This window comes from Macrotis lagotis, chromosome 3 (genome assembly GCF_037893015.1).
Source record: "Macrotis lagotis isolate mMagLag1 chromosome 3, bilby.v1.9.chrom.fasta, whole genome shotgun sequence".
Taxonomy (NCBI): Eukaryota; Metazoa; Chordata; class Mammalia; order Peramelemorphia; family Peramelidae; genus Macrotis; species Macrotis lagotis.
In genome coordinates, this window is record NC_133660.1 from 37,497,819 (window position 1) to 37,514,592 (window position 16,774).

Consider the following 16,774-nt stretch of genomic DNA (forward strand, 5'->3'; position numbering starts at 1 on the left):
GTGAAATTCTGAATGTCCTGGGACTTTCTTGAGGCAGCTCTTTACTTTTGCAACCTCAGGATATATAACATGGCAAAGCCTCTTGTATCTCTGTCCAGGTTCTGGTCTTGTTTGGAAACTTCCAGTTTGCTTGGTGGTGCCAACCTGGCTTTTCTGGTGACCCTCCTTTCCAGTTGTCCCTGGATCCTAGTTTACTTTTTTGTGCAGTTCTGATGTGGGCAAAGTCACTGTTGTTTCTCATTAAATTTCTTGATTAGGGTTCAGTGCTGATTTTAAGGTTTTTTTCATTCCTTGGATTTAAATTTTTATTTTTTTAATTCTGAATTGAGAGAAAGAGAAAATTTCTAACCAAAAGGTTATATAAAATTTTAGGGTGGTATTAATATGCTAAACATCTTTCAATGTATCCTTATGTGAAACCAAAAAAAAAAAAGTTGGTTATTCAGAAAATGCAGGTGGTTATACAAAAAAGAATAGTCTTCTTGTGGAAGGAAAATTACATATTATTAGTTATAGGAGACAGATAAGAGTGTTCATTTCCCTAAATCAATGAGAACTGTCAAGTCAGAGGAGACTCAGGACTCTAGAATTATCCACCTTCAGCACATTTTGTACCAATAAAAGGAGAAAAGGGGACACTGAAGGATAATCACTGCCACAGTTGGTCTTGCACTTCACCAGGGGTCATTTATGGCAAAATGACTGAGGAAAACAAGGTGGCATTACCATGTCTTGAAGCAGGGTGGCTCTTTCTAAGGACATGAATGTTGATGTGTTACAAACTTATAAGGAAAGTTCATGGGGCAATAATGTGGGACTTGGTAAAAAGATATTAAGACAAGGACAGTGTGGAGGCTTCCTGGAAGGTGTCAAGCTCAGGGTGCTTACCAAACCAAAGTCATCCAGGGAGGACAAGTTTGTCTACATCTCCCACAAGACCAAATCTAGAGTTCCTTCAACTATACCATGGTCCCTTCCCTCAAGGAGTTCATTATGTAAGGAGGATGTGGTGTATGTGGCTATAATTTGGGACGAGGGCATGAGAGAAGTAGAAAGAGCTTTATGAAGTCCTTAGAAATTTGGGGTAGATGGTGGCAGGAAAATACAAGAATAATAAGTGAGTAGTTTGACTGGAGCAGAGAGGTTCATGTGCAAAAGTAGTAAGAAGTCTGGAGAGGATGGTCAGGATTATACTAGATTATTTTATGGTGAGTTTTAAATGTAAGACCAAGGATTTTATTATATAGCTTGTGAAGGACCTTTGAAGATTTTGGGGGAAGGGAGTTTGTCTTTTAAAGCTTTTTCAACCTGATCCTCCCCATCATTGACAGTCAAGAAAGATTTATTAAGTGCCTGCTGTTCTAAATTCTAGAACATACAAATAGAAGAAAAGTTCCTGCCCTCAAGTTGCTCACAATCTAATGAGGGAAACAACAGGCCAACAAATACACTGTGTGTGCTGTGTGTGCAGCATAAATAATTAAAAGAGGGATAGGACTGAAATTAAGAGGGGTTCAGCAAGGGTTCCTGCTGTCCTTGGAATTGTAGTGGAGATTTAACTGAAGCCAGAGAGGTGAGTAGTTGGAGCCTCCCAGAATTTTAGGAATGTGGGGCAACCAAAGAAAATGCTTGGAACTAAGAGATAGAGTGTTGGGTTCATCTAACAGTCAGGAGGCTGGTGTCACTGGACATCAGAGAATAAGGAGGCTAGATTATGAAGGGTTTTAAAAATCAGAGGGTTTTGTATTAGATCCTAGAGGTGATAGCAATCCACTGGAATTTATTGAGTGGGAGTTGACATGGTCAGGCCTGCCTGGTAGGAAAATTATTTGGTGTCTGAATGGAAGATGGACTAGAATGAGAGAGAGTTGAGGCAGGAAAACTCCCTAGTAGGTTATTATCAATATATCAGGTAATAAAGACTTGTACCATAGTGTTAGAGGAGAGGGGGATGTATTGGGAAATATTGTGCTGGTGAAATGGATCTAAGCAACAGATTGTATATGGTGAGGTGAGAGATAGAATAACACCCTGGGTTGTGAGCCTGAGAATCTGGGAGGATGATGGTGTTCTGTATAGTAATAGAAATGTTAGGAAGAGGAGAATGTTTGGGGAAAAGATAATGAGTTCAGTTTTGAACATCTTGAGTATAAGATGTCTGAAAGGCAGTTAGAGATGTGACATTGGAGGTCAGCAGAGAGATTGGGCATAAGTATATCCATGAATCAGCATAAAGATGATAATTAAGTCCAAGGGAGCAGATGAGATCACCAAGTAAAGAATGAGAAGAAAAGAGAATCCGGAACAGAACCCTAAGATACCTATGATTTAGAAGAAGTGATCTGCAGAAGGATCCAGCAAAGGAGATAGAAAAGGAGGAAATGAGTTAGCCAGGAGAAAAACCAGGAAAAGAAGAGAGTGTCAAGGAGGAGAGAATGATCTACAGCGACAAAGGCTATTGATAGATCAAGGGGAATGAGAATTGAGAAAAGGTCATTAGTAACTTTAGAGAGAGAACAGATTCAGAATCGATAAAGTTGGGAGCCAGATAGTAAGGTGTTAAGAAGAGAAAGAAGAAAGTGGGGGCGCCTATTATAGATGTCCTTTTCAAGATGTTTAGCTACAAAGGATAGAAGAGACAAAAGACTACAGTTTATGGGGATGTAAGGGTCAAATGAGGGGGTTTTCAGAATAGTGAATATATGGGCATGCTTGTAGGCAGTAGGAAATAAACCAGCAGACAGGAGAGACTGAAAGTAAATTAAAAAGAGTGGAGATGACAGAAGGAAATAATCTATTGGAAGAGAAAGGGATGGATTGGAATCACCTGAATGGTGGAATAAACAAGAGCATCTCATCATGAGAGATAAGAGTGAAGGAAGAGAGAGCAGCAAAAAGTCCCTGAATGATAGGAGGTGAGGGAAAGAGAAGAGGGATTTGGGGGCTCAATATTTTCTATAAAATATATGTCAAGGTTCTTGGCTAAGAGAATGTAGGGAGAAGAAATCATGGAAGGATTGAAAAGGGAAGAAAAGGTTTGGAAGAGTCATTGTGGAGAGGAAAAAAGACTTGACAAGAGAGGCATGGTAGGATCACCTAGCAGCAATGAAGGTCCAATTGAACATAAATTTGTAGTGGACCCAGTCGGGATAGTTACATGGTTTTGTTTCACTTTCATACAGCAGTATACATGGAGGTAAGAAGGTGGAAAAGGATGGGAATGATCCAAGGCTGAGTTCAGTCATTGGGATGTAATAGATATGATCAGGTGTGAGAATCTTCATTGGTGAGTGGAGGGTCCCACTTACTCTTGGACCCTCAAAGGACAGGCTCAGTAGGAAATAGGGGTTGAAGGAAGGATGGTTTTTTGGGCCAGAAGGTCTTCATATCCTGTTTGGGAGATTGGTCTGGTAGGTGGTGGAAGTGGTCTCATGTTGGTGCAGATGGAAGCATTTGCATTGGGTCATATGGAAGCCAATTGGCCTGGCCCCTAGTAGTTTTTTCTCAGGGGTCACAGTACCCAGCAATGGATGGAAGGCTCAGGACATACCCTCAGTCTAATGAGATCAACAAGTGAGGGAGAGGAGGGGAGGCAAAGGGAAGGCAAAGGAGGGAAAGGGAAGAGAGGGGAAGATAGACATCTACTGTTAGAGGGTATGTTGTTTATGAAGACCCAGTAAAGGAGACTGAGGAGTGGTCACATAGATCTGTGAGTTTGCATGTTGTCTTACCTATTAGAATAGGTGCTGCTTGAAATTAGGGTCTCTTTTGGCCTTTCTTTGTATCCCCTGTAAAAAGCTTAAAGTTGGAGGTGGCTAGGTGGTGTAGTAGATAGAGTACCAGCCCTGAAGTCTGGAGGGCCTGAATTGAAATCCGACCTCAGACACTTAATAATTGCCTAGTTGTGTGACCTTGGGCAAGTCACTTAACCCCACTGCTTAAATAAATAAAAATGTTTTAAGAAACGTAAAGATGGGGGGGCAGCTAGGTGGAGTCAGGTGGCTCCCTGGAGTCAGGAGTACCTGGGTTCAAATCCAGTCTCAGACACTTAATAATTACCTAGCTGTGTGGCCTTGGGCAAGCCACTTAACCTTTTTTGCCTTGCAAAAAAAAAACCCTAAAAAAAAAGCAAACAAGAAATATAAAGATGTTCTAGTTTGAAAAGGAATACAGAGAATTAGACTCCTCCAGTCAGTTCAGGACATAGGCAGAACTCTATGGAAACTTTGAAATAGATCAGTAAGGGGAAGGCAAGGTAGCAAAAGGAGCCCCAGCAATGTGTGAATCTGAAGCTCAGCAGTCAGAGGAAAGGGCTGAACAAGAGGTTTCTCCCTGTTTACTGTACAGTAGAGGAGAGAAGAAAGTTCAAAGGCACAGACAAGATTTCAAGAAAGCCAAATTGTCATCAACCATATGAAGAAATGTTCTAAATTCGAGGCCTTGAACGTGTTTATGATACTCTTGAGTGCAGCCCAAACCAAATTAAACTGCAAATGGTAACTATTTAACAAAATAAATAAACAAAATAAATAAAAGTAGAATAAAAGCATTATATTTTAAAACAAAGTCAACTGGCATCTTTATGGACAGATTAGTGGCTCAGTTTCTGTTTGATTTTTGACACCATTACTCTATTTCACTAATACTTGGAGGAAATGAAAATTTTAAAAATTCTGCACTTTCTATTGTGCCCATCAGACTGACAAAGGTAACAAAAAAGAGAAATGACAAATATCAAAGGGGCTGCAAAAAAACAGGAACATTACTGAACTCTGGATGGGGGTTTTGAAATGGTCTAGTCATTCTGAAAAGTGTATTGGAGCTGTGGTCACAAAGTCATTAAACCATGCAACGTTTTTGATGCAGTCATACCATAAATAGGCTTTACCTCAAAGATAGCAAGGAAGAGAAAAAGGATCCCTATGTCCAAAAAAATGTTTACAGCAGCACTTTTCATATTAGCCAGCAATTAGAAATTAAGGAAGTATCCATCTCTTGAGGTCTAACTAAAGGAAGTCATGATTTATTAATGGAATGGAATATAATTGTTCCACAAGAAACAGCAAAATGGATAGCTTTGAAGATACCAGGGAAAACAACAATAAACTGATGCAGCATGAGGCAAGGAGAACTAGAACAATATATATGACAAGAGTGCAATGATAAACCATGCTTCCATTTGATGGATGATCAAGTATTTTACCCACCTCTGGCCAGAGAGATGATGGACATAAAATGCAAATGAACCATACATTTTTAGACATAGTACAAGAACTTGTTTTGATATACAATTTATATTTGCCTTTCTTTTTTCTTTTTATTGTTCAGTTAGGTGTGGGAGAAATAGGATGAGAAAATAATACTTTTAAAAATACATGAATGAACAAATGAATCAACAAAAAAGTATATCTCGACAAACTCAAACTCCATTTAAAATTATATACCCAGAGCAAAGGACTCCAAACATTTTGATGGTACCTCTCAGTAAAAAAATCTTTTCACACCCTAGTTTCATTCAAGAGAAAATACTATATTTTTATCTATATTATCCTAGGAGAATTTTTCTGGTTTGGCTCTGTAACTGCCATTTGCCTGAGATAGTACATCATATGACTAACTAGGTCTGCATCAAGTAACATTTTACATCAATGTCAGTAAACTATACTATATAAATATTAGCCAATAAGGCTGCTGATGCTTAGGACCCACAGGTCTATTTTTACTCTGGGTCTAGGTTATGATAACATAATAAACCAGTTTCTAAAGTGTTTCTGTATGTCTATAGTTTTGATTGGCCTCAGGATCAATCAAGGAATCCTTGAATAATTTTTGTCAGTATTTTAAAGTCTTTCTTGGTCCCTCCAGCAGCTAGTGAGTTCTTCCCCAAATTATTTTGTTTACTTGTTGACCCAGACCCTAATTGGTCACATTGCCTAAAATTTCCCACCTTTCTCTTTTGTTCTTTCTAAGCTAATTTCTTTTTATCTTCCTTCCCTTTCTCCTCAGATCATCATTTCCCTCTCTTGGTGAATTTAGGGATCTGTTTATAGAGTCCTTCTTGTAATTTGTAGTTCCTTTCCATGAGTCTCACTTCCCATTCTATACCGATATCTCTCCTCAAGGTCAAGAGACATGGTTCTGCTTTAGATGAACTATGTGAGCTTTTGCAAAAGCCACTCAGCTTGGGGCAGCTAGGTAGCACAGTGAATAGAGCATAGGCCCTGGAGTCAGGAGGACTTGAGTTCAAATCCAGCCTCAGACACTTAATAATTATCTAGTGATCTTGAACAAGTCACTTAGCCCCATTGCCTTGCAAAAAAAAAGTCACTTAGCTTTCCTCCACCTTGGTTTGCTCATTCATATGTTGGCCAAAAAAAAAAAAAAGATCCACAGGATCTTTGCTGTCCTTCCTGATTCTAACATATACTGTCTAGATGTGTCTGCACTTCCATGATCAAGGAAGTAGATGCAAAAACCCACAAGCTTTTAACTTGTCTGCTTGACTGTTAATACAATAACTTACACAGTGCTGCTTCATGATAGAATGGAAAGAATATTAGATATAGAATCAGAACCTCTGAACTGGAGTCCTAACTCTGCCATTGACTTGTGGTGTGACCTTAGATAAATTATTTTTACCTTAGCCTCAGTTTCTTTCTCTGAAAAATGGGGATGGTAAAACTTACAGTACTTGCAGAATTATTTAGGAAAGCATTGTGTTTACTTTATATCTTGAAGAAACCTTTGTTCACAATTTTAAGACTCAAGTCAATAAAGAGAATGTTTGATCAATATTATGCATGCCAAGATAAGAAGAGGTCGGTTGGCTCATAAAGTTTCTGTCTGATAAGTAGGCTCTAATTACCAATAATTCTCTGGTAGTATGGATAGTATAGATAGAATGGTATAAATAGTACAGATAGATAGCCTGGATGCAGGCTATTTACAGTAAACCTTAGAAATGAGGTGGGTTGGGTTTATTGTGTTCAGTAAAATTGGAGGGATTGTCCATCTCTCTTGGGGAATAGAACAGGGCACCTTTGTTCTTCTCTGTGGCCAGCCTTGCAGATCTCCTGGGAAGAGAGCAAATTTAAATATTCAATAAGTTCACTGTATCCTGGAATGGAGATTAGTTTTAAAACAGATTCAGTAATCCCACTTTTGCCCCCATACTTTCTATATACTCTTTAAAGGTAAATGATTAAAATGATGAACCTAAACTAGTAAGGTGCTGGCATAAGTGGAAAAATGGAACTATATGAAAGCAATTGTGAAGATAAAAGTGATAAGATTTGGCAGTGGATTGGACATTTGAGAAGAGAGTGAGAAATAGAGCCTAACACCAATGTTGTAAGTATGGACGACTAGGGAAATGTTATTGCCCGTGATAAAGATAATGAGTTCTGTTTTGGGTGTGTTCAGGTTGAGAAGTATTTGAAACATATAATTACAATTTCCCAGAAGAAATTGGTAGTGTGGGACTGGAGCTTGGAAGATAAATTAGGGCTAGCCAGATCAATCTGGGAGTCATCTGTGTAGAGATGATAATTGAAGCCATGGCAACCAATGAGATCACCAAGTAAGAGGGTAAAAAGTGAAAAGAGAAGAGGGTCCAGTGAAAACATTGGGGAAATACCAACAGATAGTGTATGTTAACCACCAAAGGAAAATGAGAGGGGGCGGTGAGATAGGTAAGAAGAGAACCATGAGAGAAAAGGGTCATGAAAATCGAGAGAGGAGAGAGGATTCAGGTTTGGATGAACAACAACATCACATGCTACAGAAAAGTCAAAAATGAGGATCCATATTAGATTTGGCAATTAAAAATTTTTTGACAACATTGGAGAAAGCCATTTCAGTTGATTGATCCATCTGGAAACCAGGTTGCAGAGGATTTAGAAGAGGGTCCTTCAGCAGTCTTCTCATCCTAGATTCTCAACCTTCTCATCCAAGAAGATTCTTTTGCTCCTTCCTCCCCTTTCTCATTTTAGTCAGTTGGTCAGTTCCTCCCAGAAGCTCTTATTAAGGAAGGATCCAGGCCAGTCATGTTCACTCTTCATTCCTCTCTGGTCTCTGTTCCTGATTCCCTGGATTACTTTCTCCACCATAACCCCATTTTACTTACCTTCTCTCTTTCCATCTCCACTTTTCAACTAACTTTTTGTGTGGTCTTCCCCATTTGCTTCTATTGCTAGTGCTTATCATCACATCTGACACATACTATGATTAATAATTTTTTTCTTCTGTTTTTTTTTGGAGGGGGCAATCAGGATAAAGGGACCTTACCCATAGCTGGTAAATGTCTGAGACTGTATTTGAATTCAGGTCCTCCTTACTCCAGACCTGGTGCTCTATTCACTCTGCCCCAAACTGTGACTAATAAATGCTTGTTTAATGTGCATACCCTTTGATCCAGCAATACCACTACTGGGTCTATACCCTGAAGAAATGATGCAAAAGAATAAAAACATCACTTGTACAGATATTCATAGCAGCCCTGTTTGTGGTGGCAAAGAATTGGAAATCAAATAAATGTCCTTCCATTGGGGAATGGCTTAACAAACTGTGGTATATGTATGTCATGGAACACTATTGTTCTATTAGAAACCAGGAGGGATGGAAATTCAGGGAAGCCTGGAGGGATTTACATGAACTGATGCTGAGCGAGATGAGCAGAACCAGAAAAACACTGTACACCCTAACAGCACCATGGGGGGCAATGATCAACCTTGATGTACTCACTCATCCCTTCAGTGCAACAAACAAGGACAATTTGGGGCTCTCTGCAATAGAGAATATCATCTGTATCCAGATAAAGAACCGTGGAGCTTGAACAAAGTTCAAGGACTATTCCCTTTAATTTAGGGGGAAAAAGCTGATATCTTATTATTTGATCTTGTTATCACTTATACTTTATGTTTCTTCCTTAAGGATATGATTTCTCTCTCTTAACATTCAATTTGGACTAATGTACAACATGGAAACAATGTAAAGACTGACAAATTGCTTTCTGTGGGGGGGGGAGTAAGTTTAGGGGGAAAATTGTAAAACTCAAAATAAATAAAATCTTTAGAAAAAATGCTCGTCTTAAAGTGTGAAAGAAAAACACATGAAAGTATTAAGTATGTATTTTTTCCAAGTTTATTGAGTAAATGTTTATTAAGAAGAAAGGAAATATGGAATGATAGCTGACTAGGGAGAGTAGGATCAAGTGAGAATTTTTTTAAGTATTAGAGAGATATGTAGATGTTTTTATAGGTAATAAAGAAGCAGCCAAATAGAGAGAAATGGAGGATGAGAAAAAGAGTGGGACTGATAATTCTGGAAAAGGAAGGGAAGGAATGGGATCCGGAGTATATAGCAAGGGAAAAGGCCACTTCTTTATCTGAGGCCGCTGGAGAGAAAGAGACATGAAAGATGTATGAATGGAGGGATTTGAAGTGGAAGGCAGGAGGTAGGATTCTCTTTTCTGGCCCAAATTTTTCAGCAGAGTTGGAGGGTGAGGAAGAACCACTCTCAGAAGAGTGAGGGGAAATGAGGTTTCATTCAGCCTCTATTGAAAGTGAGATAATGACTCATTAGAGGAGAGCAGAATGGGGTAAGGTTCAGGTGAAATTAGATAAAATAAATTTGCATGAATGATTTTCTTCAGTTTCATTCAGCAGCACTTGAATAGAAGCAAAAGAACTAGATGACAGGAGGAATACAATCAGGGACCCAAAGTTGGTTGTGAAATGTTCAGAATGAACAGCTAAACTTTTTAAGTCAAAGGATGTTACGAATCTGGACTTGATTTATTATTTGGTTGATTGTTTAGACTTAAGAAAGAGATGGGGGGAAATGATAATGACATAGATTAAACCTAAGTGTGTTGGGTAAACTATTTTCACCCTTGTTCATAAATATTTACTTTCATATCCTAGATATAGGATACAGCCAAGATGTGAGCAGCAACAAGGCAAAAGGGAGAGTGATGAAAGAGGAGAAGAAAGGATAGAGATGAATGAATTCACAAGTAGAGACATGGAAGGGAGGAGTATGGAACCAGTTACGATAGTGATGACTTGCTAAAGACCTGAGAGATAAAGATCCTACATGAGGGGCCCATGAAGCAATAGGAAAAGATGGGAGGGGTAATTATGAATAAGTAAAGGAATTTGGGATTTGCAAACTTGAATATAGAACACTTGTGAATAATGGTAAGAATGAAGGCAATACAGATTAAGTAGATTATGGAACTAGGAATTTATTTTTTATATTATATTATATTTTAAAATGTTATTTTACTGCATTTACATGCAGATGGTTTTCAATATTCATCTTTTTTGTAAGCTTCCCTCCTCACTGTTCAAAACAGCACATAATCTGTTATACATATAAAATCAAGTTCAACACATTTCCATATTAGTCATATTGTGAAGGATAAATCAGAGCTAAAGGGGGAACACAAAAAAGAAAAATACATAAAACAAGTTTTACAAAGTGAAACTAATATACTTTGATCTGCAATTCAGATTCCACAGTTCTTTCTCTGAATGTGGACGGAATTTCCATCACAGTCTTTTAGGGTTGTCCTTGATCTCTGAACTGTTGAGAGGAGCTGAGTTCATCATAATTTTTTTTAAGGTTTTTGCAAGGCAAATGGGGTTAAGTGGCTTGCCCAAGGCCACACAGCTAGGTAATTATTAACGGTCTGAGACCGGAATTGAACCCAGGTACTCCTGACTCCAGGGCCGGTGCTTTATCCACTGTGCCACCTAGCCACCCCCCTTTTTTTCATTATAATTGATCATCTCCCAATGTTGCTGTTAATGTGGTTCTGCTCACTTCAGGCAAGAGCAGTTCATGCAAGTCTTTCAGATTTTTCTGAAGACTGACCACTAATGATTTCTTATAGAACAATAGTACTCCACAACATTCATAGACCATCTCTTGTTCAGCCATTCCCACAATTTCCAATCTTTGTTACCACAAAAAGAGCTGCAATAAATATTTTTGTTCATGTGTGTCTTTCCCCCTTTTTTATGTTCTCTATGGGACATAGATCTGGTAGTGGTATTGTTGGATCAATTGGTATATAGCACACATGCTCTTAGGGCAAGGAAGAACTAGGAATTTAATCTATTTGAAGGGCATCGATAGTATATCAAAGACCTCTAGAGGGAGGGCATGTGTTGGGGGGGGGGGGGGAGAGATTGAGCCAAGCACATGGAGGAAAGGAATTTTCATGGAAATCCTGGAATCGAGCACAGTTATTTTATTCAAGTGTTCCTTTTTTTGAGACAGCTAGAGGGTCCAGTAGGTAGAGCTCTAGGTCCGGAGTCAGGAAGTCCTAAATTCAAATGTGATCCCAGACAATGTGGCAAGACAATGGGATTAAGTGGCTTGCCCAAGGCCACACAGCTAGGTAACTATTAAGTGTCTGAGGCTGGATTTGAACTAAGATACTCCTGACTCCAGGGCTGGGGCTCTATCCACTGCTTCGCCTAGCTACCCCTGTACACTATAATTCTTATTCTATTCTTTCCCCCTTTTATTTAATCTGTAAATTCTTTTTTCCCCCTTATCAACCATTTCTTGCCCCCCCCCCCCCATCTCTCCCTTTCACTTCCCAGGGAGTTTTCACTTGGAGTTTCTTTTAGGAGGTGAATGAGTTCTTCCCTTCTCACCTTGCCATCTTGTTCTAACATGTGTGAATATTTTTCTTACGTGATTTCTTGAAATATAGCCTTTGGTCCTATTTCTCAGATTGTTGTCATTCAACCACGTCAGTTGTGTCTAACTCTTCATGACCCCATTTGAGTTTTCCTTGGCAAGGTACTGGAGGGATTTGTCATTTCCTTCTTCAGCTCATTTGACAGATGAGGAAACTGCAAAGAGGGTAAAATGACTTACCCAGGGTCACACAGCTAGGAAGTACCTGAAGCTGAATTTGAACTTAGGACTTTTTGACTAAGGTCCTTTGCTCTATCTACTATACTATCTGGCTGTCCTAGCTCTCAGATAGGTACTGATCCATTGATTATCAAATTATGTCTCCTTGATCTGTTTATCAGGTTAGTTGTTTTTGTTATTAAATCACATGTTTTTTTCCTATTTTTTCCTCAAACTTTTGACTTTGTTTTAATATTTCTTATTACCTTGTAGAGTTATTCCTTTTTGCTCGCTCCATTTCAGTTTTCAGGGAAACTTAATTGTCTAAGATTTTCTAACTTTTATGCTGAGATGTTCATTCTCTTTCCAATTATCTCCTCTATAACTCTCCTTTCTTTTCTGGGTCTTTAGCATTTTCATGTATGTTATAATTTTTATTTGTTCATTAAAAATCTCTTGATTAATTCTATACATTCTAAAATGACCTTATGGGCAAGCTCTAATTTTTCATGGAGATTTTGGTTATTGACATTTTGGAATTACTCTCCTGGGTTTGGGTCATATGCCTTCATAGCATTATAATTCTTTTTACTTACTCAGAGAGTCTTACTCCCTGATTTGGAAACTTGTGGAAACTTGTGCTCTGGTGTAATGATCCTGATCCTGGATGATCCTGAATGGAATTAGGTGATTGACTGTTGCTTTGTTCTCCAGGCACTGCATGTTGAGTTCTTCAGAGGATCATGGTGGGTGACCTGAAACTAGGAAGTTGCAACTTTCAGTCAACCCCCCTGCTGTCTAATAAAGGGCACAGATGGATCGTTGCCCTCTGAGGCTTTCCAGTCTCCAGTCCCTGGTTGGACACTTGGCAGGACATTTGTAGATTTGCCCCTAAGTGGAATGCCAGTAGACAGTTGTTGACCTCATCCCCACCAAACTAGAAGATTCTGAAGGTAGAGAGGTGTCTTTGATCATCCATCTGTCTGAGTCAGAGATGCAATGCTGAGGCACTATTTTGGGTCAGTAGCCTTCTTCTGTGCCAGAGGGTTGAAACTATATTTCACTTTCTAGATTTGGCGTGATAGCACTGGGACCCTATTCTATTCCCAGTGTCTGGCTATGAGATCCTGGCCTGTTCATGTTCAATAGTCCCTTCAATAGTCCCTAGTGACTTGTCTATAGGTTGAATTTATGATTGTGTGCTAGACTGATTGTGGTTGCTCCTTAGATTTCCATATTACTACTTGGATTGGAACTCTTCTTAAATTTTTTTTTGTAATAGTGCTAGGGGGCAGAGGGGAAGGGAGGGGAAGTGGGTTGTTTATTTTCTTCTATTCCACTGTCTTGGCTGATATCCTAGGACCAGTAGGAGTCTGACCTCTGAGGTCTGCCATCTCCCAAGCAATATTGCAGCTCCTGGCATGGACTCCTGGACCTTCCAAACAGGATGCAATCCTTTGATTTTAAACCCTCAGTCTTTCCTGAAAGGGTACCAGAGAGAGTGGGTGTTGGAAAAAACACCAGGACAAACCCATTATTGTCTTTGTCAGTTCTAAGCTAGGTTTCCTAACTTTTATATGCAGTTTTATGGGATGAGAATGGGTCATTTAAGGGTGTCAAACCTCAGTGTGCTATTCAAGGTCTGAGAGGCAAAAGTTGAAAAAGGGTTATATCCCATATTCTTAAAATTCCAGAAGGAGGCAATATGAACACATTCTATATACCTAAATATAATTTCAGGCAGCTAGATGGCTCAGTGGATAGAGCACTAGGCTGGAAGTCAGGAAGATCTGAGCTCACATGTAACTCACACATTGACTCACGTAAATAGAGGTTAAAAGACTTGCCCAGGGTCAAATAGGTTGTTTGATCCTGGGCAAGTCATTTAACCTCATTTTTTCTCCAGTATATCTTTGTCCCAAAATTCCATGAACAGCATTGCTGTACCATGGTCCAAAGGATAATGAAAAGGATAATGGTCCAAAGAATAATGGAAAAATGGAGCTAAATGTGTGTGTATATAGTTGTGGATAATTTGTGTATATATATATATATTCCTATATCCACCTATATGTATATGTTGTATGTGTCTGTGGGATATAATTGAATATGGAATATGTATTCACATTTACATGTATCTACACATAGCTTAAATATACGTGTTCATGCAGCTGGAGGGGAGTAGGATCAGTCTGGGAATGCATTCCAGGCATCATTGAGTCATTTTTCAGTTGTGTCTGACTCTTCATGGCCCCATTTAGATTTCCTTGGCAAAGATATTGGTGTGGTTTGCCAAGTCCTTCTCCAACTCTTTTTACAGATGAGGAAAGGGAGGCAAAGAAGGTTAAGTGACTTGTCCAGGGTCACACTGCTAGTGTCTGAGGTTGGACTGAACTCAGGTCTTCCCAACTCCAAACCGAGTGCTTGACCTATGGGGACACCTAGCTTCCCCATTCCAAGCATTTGGGGACAGTCTATGGATAGGCATTTCAAGAGATTAATGATGGACACTTTGATTTTCAATGAGAAGTGAACTGATTGTCAGTTTTAGGGGAACAGGGTCTTTTGGTAATATCCAGCATCCCACTTTAGAATGGCATTTCATAATTCAAAGGACAGGAAGGGATGCTATTTGTCTAGCTTCTGACCATTCAGGGAATAAGACCATTCAGGGAATAAGACCATTCAGGGAATAACCTGATGCGGTCAGAGAATTCTAAGTGGCTTAGAAGCATCATGGGCCCGTCCGTAACGGTGATTGAAGGCACAGGGAGGAGTCCCAGTATAAATAGCAGTGGCCAAGCAAGGGGTGTTTGTGACTGCCAAGCTCTTTGGGGGTCATCTATAAAAAGACAAGTACTGCCTGTCTCAGCTATCACTGTCAACAAAGTCTCACCCCACCTTGGAAGGCCAATCTCTAGCTGGGAGAATTGGGAAAGCAAGTGGGGACTTAGAATCAACCAGTCATCTTCCCTCAAAAGGCAAAAGCAAGGTAAACTTTTAAAAATTCTTTACACTAAAGCCTAAGAAATGGGAATTTTTTTAGGTGTATCCATCCAGATCTGATTAAAGAGACATTATGACCTAAAGGAAGAAGGTCTGATCTGGTGTCAGAGAACCTGTATTTGGGTCCAAGCCCTACCTCTGTTTCACTCTGTGAACCAGGGTGTCATTTACCTCCACCAGGGCCCTGGCTTCCTCATAGATAAAAGGAGGCCTTTGCCCTGCTTCCAATCTTCATTCTCTGATGTTAATTCCTTTAAGACATCCTTTTTAAGATTTTTGTCACAGTCAACTGAGATAATATAATATAAAAATACCCTTTGCTACCCCAAAAGCACTATGTCATTGTTAGCTATCATTGGTATCCAATGATAATTATTATTCATTATTAAACTGATTCCAAGGGAAGGAACCTTTTTTTTTTTTTTAAAGGGATCTGGCAAGTCAGACGTTCATTTACATTTTTCTGTGTTTGGTGAAACTGTTGAATTGAGAAGAAAATGGGTGCTCCAGTGTCCTGGATCTGGGAATGCTCAACCCCTGTAACTTTGGGTCTCGTTATCATCATTAATCTTGGATGACATTTATGGCTCGGAGCGCACTCTGAGCATATCACACTGTCTATTTCTTGTACTGCTTTGAGGCAGGTAGTACTGATATCATTATCTTTGTTTTGCAAATGGGGAAATTAGGGTTTAGAAAAAGTGATTATCCCAAAGCCATCTGGTCTTAAGTGGCATCTGGTCAGACTTAGCAAGTAGGTTCTCTGATGCCAAATCTAGAGCTCTTTACCGTGTCCTTTCCTGCCTCCATTATTATCACTGGCTATAGGATTCAATTATGCTGTGGTTCCCTTAGAAAACGGGCAAAGGGAAGAGAAATATAGAGCAGTTACCGCCTTTCAGAGAAATAGTGAATAGCAAGTTGACCTCTATAGGTTTTTAAGTTTCCTGTTTACTTTTTCAAGCTTGTAAACACAGGATTAAATATTCGCCATTACACAGAACTGTAGACTCTTGTAGGCCTATTTACAGGTTTTTTTATGTGATGCACGTTCCAAGGTAAAGGCCTAGGGAATGAAGGCATATATTTTTAACTGGGCCTTGCCTCTGATTTGGATGTTTCTCTCTCCTAAGCTCCTCAGTCCTCAAAGGGGTAGGGAATTTGAAGGAATAATTTTTTTTCTTCTCTTATATGATAGTATGATTCCTGGTGAATTGTTCCTGAAAGCCCTTAGTGGTGTGAGAATCAATACCCAATCAATCCTTCCAGGAAGCCTTTGTCAATAATACTTTTTTCATCATTAAAAAGTTTTCTCACACCCAGTGTCACCCCTCCCCTCTTATTTAATCTAATGTCTTCTAGTTAGCTTAAGTTCAAAATGTTTTAAAATGTTTTAAAAGAGAGCTTGCTGTAGTTTCCCTAAAATCCACCCCGGCCCCAAACTTCTCTATTTCTGCTGAAAATTGTTCTGGTTGTTGTTTCTTCTAGTCTCCCAAGTTCATAAACTAGGAGCCATCCTCAATGCTTCTCTCTCCCCCCCACCCAAGTCCAATTATTTGCCAAATTTTGCCAATTCTGTCTCCCCATTCCTGCCGTCTGACCCCACCCCCCTTCCATTTCAGGCCCACATCACTTCTCACCTAGACTACAAAAGCCTTTTAAATGGTCCACCTGCTTCCAGGTGAGTCTCCTTTTTGCAGCCAAGGTGGGTCTGATTATATCATTTCCCAGTTCAGACAATGTCCAGAACCTCTAGGATAAAAGAGAACCCTCTCACCTAGCCACTCAGAGCATCAGCCAATTTGGCTCCGATCTAGAGAGAATTATGAGCTGATAAATAAAGTGTCATATTCAGTCTGAGGGAAAAATGGGTTTAAATCTTATCTCAGAAATG

General features: G+C 39.4%; 1 protein-coding gene across 6 annotated transcripts in view; it reads left to right on the forward strand.

The window, feature by feature from the left end:
- The window catches only part of ART3 (ADP-ribosyltransferase 3 (inactive)), a 138,788-nt gene that overhangs the window by 94,222 nt on the left and 27,792 nt on the right, over nucleotides 1-16,774 (forward strand). For 2 of the 6 annotated variants that reach the window (XM_074228479.1, XM_074228478.1), the window contains exon 1: nucleotides 14,701-14,866. The exons of 2 other annotated variants lie outside the window; for them this stretch is intronic. The gene's annotated coding sequence lies outside the window, so the exon portion shown is untranslated. Of the gene's footprint in view, nucleotides 1-1,552; nucleotides 1,574-14,700; nucleotides 14,867-16,774 lie in introns of those variants that run through there. 2 more of the 6 variants (XM_074228477.1, XM_074228474.1) reach the window with 2 other exon arrangements.